We start from the raw sequence: 5,339 nt of genomic DNA, 5'->3' as shown, positions 1-5,339 counted from the left end.
AAACATTAATAAAATGATTAATCACCCATAAATTGTGCCTCTTGAACTTTCTATACATCACATGTTAAAACTTCATATAACATGAGGGTAAAAGGCAAAAAGGCACAATAAAATGAACAGTGTCTCTAGAGCAGAAGACATTTGTCTGTCTTTTGGACTCAACTTATTTCTGATACTTTTGAGTTCTCTAGCTTCACTGGGAAAATAAAAATCGATGACAAATGCTATCTTGATTTGGTATCTATGTGACCTCAAGCAAGTCACTTAACCTCCTTAGATTTCTACTTTCTCTTCTGTAAAAAGAAATGTTTGGACAAGATGAACCCTGAGGTTTCATAAAAGAAGATGATATTTGAGGTCCTTAATCTATTATTTTATGTTTAGTATATTGATATTGATCAATATAAATAATGTATAAGGAAAATAGAAGTTGTATCAAGGCATTTCTTAGGTAGCAATTTGACTTAAACATTATAAATTTAAGAATTTAAAATAAGGGCAGTGACGTAGGGGGAACGAGCCCTTTATATGAGGTTGGGGAGCAGCTGACTCGGCCTTTTCCGGCTGCTCCCCTCTCCCCTCCAAAGCGCTTCTCCGGCTGCATCGCGTTCACATCAAGCTCCGGTCCCTGCAGCGCTAGTGCTAGGGACCCCGCCGCCGCCTCCCTCCTTCCGCCATGATCATCTACCGGGACTTCATCAGCCATGCTGAGATGTTCTCCTACGTTTACAAGATCTGGGAGATCGCGAACCGGCGGTGTCTGGAGGTGCAGGGAGAGATGGTCAGTAGGACAGAGGGTACCACTGATGATTCACTCATCGGTGGGAATGCCTCTGCTGAAGGTCCTGAGGGGGAAGGAACAGAGGCCACTGTAATCACGGGAGTTGCCACAGTAATAAACCATCATCTTCAAGGAACTAGTTTGACAAAAGAATCCTACAAAAAGTTCATAAAGACTATGAAATCGATCAAAGGCGGACTTGAAGAACACAAGGAAGATAGAGTAAGACCTTTTATAGCAGAAGCTGCAGAACAGATCAAACACATCCCTGCTAATTTTAAAAACTACCAGTCCTTCATAGGCGAAAACATGAATCCAGATGGCCTGGTGGCTCTCTTGGACCTCCTTGAGGATGGTGTGATTCCATATTTGATTTTCTTTAAGGATGGTTTGGAAGTGGAGAAATGTTAACAAATTGAGCTGATTACTTTGAATCACCTGTCGTCATAACTGGCTGCTGCTTTTTGTCATCTACACAACAGCAGGACTTGGACAAACTTGGACTGATGGCATCTTGAGCTTTATTCATTGATTTTTGACCTTGATTTATTTGGAGTGGAGGCATTGTTTTTAAAGAGGAACACAGACTATCAAAGTTAGATATCATAGATATTATGTGTCTGTAATAGTATTCAGCGTTTGCTTATTCTGTTCGTCTCACTCAGCATAAGTTTATATAAGTCTCTCAAGCCTATTATGTAGTCCATCTGCTCCTCATTTATTATGGCAGAATAGTATTCCAATGCATTCATATACCACAACATGTTTAGCGATTCTCCAACTGATAGGCATCCCCTTGATTTTCAATTCTTTGTCACCACAGAAAGAGTTCCTATAAATATTTTTTGTACATACTGCTCCTCCTCCCACTTGTATGATCTATTTGGGATGCAGTACTAGAAGAGTTATTGCTGGGCCAAAGGGAATGTACATTTTTGTAGTTGTTTGGTATAGTTCCAAATTCCTCTCCAGAATGGTTGGATCAGTTCACCACCCCACCAACAATGCATTAGTGTTCTAAATTCCCCACACCCTCTCCATAATTTATCATTTTGATTTTTGTCATGTTAGTCAATCTGACAGGTGAGATGTGGTACCTAAGAGGTATTTTGATTTGCATTTCTCTAAGCAAGAGTGATTTAGAGTATTTTTTTCATATGAATATTGATATCTTTATTTATTTTTTTTTCCTTTGAAAACTGCCTGTTCATATCCTTTGACCATTTATCAATTGGGTAGTGGCTTGTATTATTACAGATTTGACTCAATTCTTTGTACATTTTAGAAATGAGGCCTTTATCAGAGACACTGGTTGTAAAAATTTGTTCCCAATTTTCTGCTTCCCTCTTATTTTGGTTACATTGACTTTGTTTGTACAAAAGATTTCAATGTAATATAATCAAAATTTTCCATTTCATAAATCTCTCTATCTCTTGTTTGGTCGTAAATTCTTCCCTTCTCCATAAAACTGACAGGTAAAATCTTCCTCGATCTCCCAAATTGCTTAACATATCAGTTTTTATATCTAAACCTTGAACCCATTTAATTTTTATTTTGGTATACAGTATTAGAACTTGGTCTATGCCTAGTTTCTGCCATATTATTTTCCAGTTTCCTAAGCAGTTTTTATGAAATAGTGGGTTCTTACCCCAGAAACTGAAGTCATTGGGTTTATCAAACAGTAGATTACTATAGTGATTTATTACTGTGTCTTGTGTACCTTATCTATTCCACTGATCCACTACTTTATTCCTCAGCCAGTACCAAGTAGTTTTGATGACTGCTACTTTATAATAGAGTTAAAATCTGCTGTGGCTGGGCCACTTTCCATAGCATTTCTTTTCATTAATTTCATTAACTCTGGAACATTTGTTCATCCAGATGAATTTTGTTACTATTTTTTCTAGCTCTATAAAAAGATTATTGGTAGACTGATTGATATGCCACTAAATAGGTAAATTAATTTAAGTAAAATTGACATTTTTGTTATATTAGCTAGGCCTATCCATGAGGAACTGATGTTCTTTCCAATTATTTAGACCTGAATTTATTTGTGTGAAATGTGTTTTGTAATTGTGTTCATATAGTTCCTGGGTTAGTTTTGGCATGTACACTCCAAAATATTTTATAATGTTTACACTAACTTTAACTGGAATTTCTCTTTCTATTTCTTATTCTTGGATTTCTTTTTTCTTTTCTTTTTTTTTTTTTTTGCCTTTTGGAGGGCAACTGGGGATAAGTAAGTTGCCCAAAGTTACACAGCTAGTTTTTGTTTTTGTTTTGTTTGTTTTATTTTGTGTGTGTGTGTGTGTGTGTGTGTGTGTGTGTGAGTGTATTAAGTGTCTGAGGCTGGAACCGAACTCAGGTCCTACGACTCCAGGGCTGGAGCTCTTCCTCACTGCACCACCTAGCCTCTACAATTGTTGGATTTCTTTAGAAATATATAGGAATGCCAAGGATATATGTGAATTTATTTTATATCCTGCAACTGTGCTAAACTTATTTGTTATCTCAAGTAGTTTTTTACTTGATTATCTAGGATTCTTTCAGTATTTCATAAAATCATCTTCAAAGAGTGATAGTTTAGTCTCTTCTTTGCCTAATTTAATTCCTTTGATTTCTTTTTCTTCTGTTATTGATATAGCTAACATTTCTAATACCAAATTGAATAAGAGAGGTGATAGTGAATATCCTATTTCATCCCCCATCTTATTAGAAATGTGTCTAGCTTATCTCCATTACATATAATACTCACTGATGTTTTTAGATAGATGCTACTTATTATTTTAAGCAAGGCTACATTTATTCCTATAATTTTTAATATTTTAATAGGAATGGAAGTTACATTTTGTCAAAAGCTTTTTCTGCATCTATTGAGATTATCAAATGTTTTGTTGCTAATATGATTTATTAAACTGAGAGTTTTCCTAATATTGAATCAGTCTTGCTTTCTTGGAATAAATCCTACCTGATCAAAGCATATTATTCTTGTGATAAATTGCTGTAATCCCAAACATAGCAGAGTTGGAGCAACCCCAGGCAACCTGACTCACCCACTACAGGGCCAATTCCCAGACCTATGTTTGGGTTTCTACTTGTGTTCTATTGAGCCATGGTTTTTCATTGAAGAGTTCAGTGGAGATTGAAATGTTTCCAAATTTCATCCCCTAAAATTTTTGTCCACCTCTCTCCACCAACCTCTAATAGTGATTACAACTAATGCTCAGGAAGTTTTTACATAGTACTTTCAGTTTCACATAACTATTTAGGTATATCACCCCTTCTGGGAAGATTGGACTGTCTCAGAGAAGGTATGTCTTACCAAAGAAACTAGTTCTTGCATTTCTTTCATGCCAATAAAAGAGGCCAATTATGGTAGGGATCCACCTTGGAGGAGAGACCTTCTCATACTATGGAAGATTTTAAAAAGTTCTCTGGAGAGGGAAAATGAGAGAGAGAGAGAGAGAGAGAGAGAGAGAGAGAGAGAGAGAGAGAGAGAGAGAGAGAGAGAATGAATAAATTTAGGGGTGTCACCATCAGCCCATCAGCTGTGGCAGATGAATTTTCAGGAAACTTCTTTTCCTTGGTTTATGACCCCAGTTTGGTTCATTAAGAGAATTCAGTTATTGAATTCTGGCTTCTTAGATAAATCTATGGAGTAAATCTCCACTCTGTTACTCTATTTTGTACTAACATAAGTTACAAAGTTAATCACTTGGGTTTGCTTTGACATTTAAATGATTTGCCTAAAATTTATTTTTTTCCCTAAAATGGTGTGATAAAGGTAAAATTTTGTATTATGAAGTAGAAAAATTGAGAGGGAAGGCAATGTAGTGGATATTTCATTGAGTTAGGTTCATTTGAATGGGAGATCACCATACCAACATGGAAATCAACAGATTGTATGTGGGGGGGGGGTCAAAGCAATTTATGAATTCATTTAAAATTTTTTTTTTCTTTTAGCTTTACAAAAAAGGAACTCGGACTTTAGCTGTGAACTAAAACCCTTAGGAGCTAAACTCATTATCTCCAAGTACTTTGGTCTCTATGCCCAGGACATTAGTGTTTATTTATAAAAGGTAGAGATTAGGGTGGATACAGACCTAAAAAATGTCCCCTGCTAGGCAACCCATGTATTCATGGAGCTGTCCATTTGTGCTATGGCATTTTCCCTCTAAGATTATTGTCTTTTCAGAGCCAAGATGGTGGAATAGATGCACAAACTTGGTGTGAGCTCGCCCTCCAATCACTTCTAATACATATAAAAAAATGACTTTAAACAAATTTTAGAGCTACAGAACTCAAAGTGACAGAGCGAAACAAATCTCCCACTGAAGAGATGTCTCATCCTGGTAGGCCAGCAGAACAGGTCTATTGCACCTGGCTGGGAGGCAAGAGAAGTCCCGCATGAGCCAAGAGGTTCTGGCCCCAGGGTGGTCCCAACTAGCTGCAGCCAGACCAGTCTTCAGAAGAGTGAATCACTAGCAGCTGTGACTGCTTCCAGACTTCTCAACACATAAATGCCAAAAATAAAGTAAAAGGTCATTCAGGAACTCTG

The 5,339-nt window shown here is 36.8% G+C and overlaps 1 pseudogene; it reads left to right on the top strand.

Annotated features, from left to right (window-relative positions):
- Positions 1 to 676: 676 nt before the first annotated feature.
- Positions 677 to 1,192, top strand: LOC138160976 (translationally-controlled tumor protein homolog pseudogene; annotated as a pseudogene).
- Positions 1,193 to 5,339: the final 4,147 nt, after the last annotated feature.

This window comes from Petaurus breviceps, unplaced genomic scaffold (genome assembly GCF_028583685.1).
Source record: "Petaurus breviceps papuanus isolate PSGF00001 unplaced genomic scaffold, PetGlider_PUasm1.0 183, whole genome shotgun sequence".
Taxonomy (NCBI): domain Eukaryota; kingdom Metazoa; phylum Chordata; class Mammalia; order Diprotodontia; family Petauridae; genus Petaurus; species Petaurus breviceps.
This window is presented reverse-complemented; position numbering and strand designations above follow the sequence as displayed.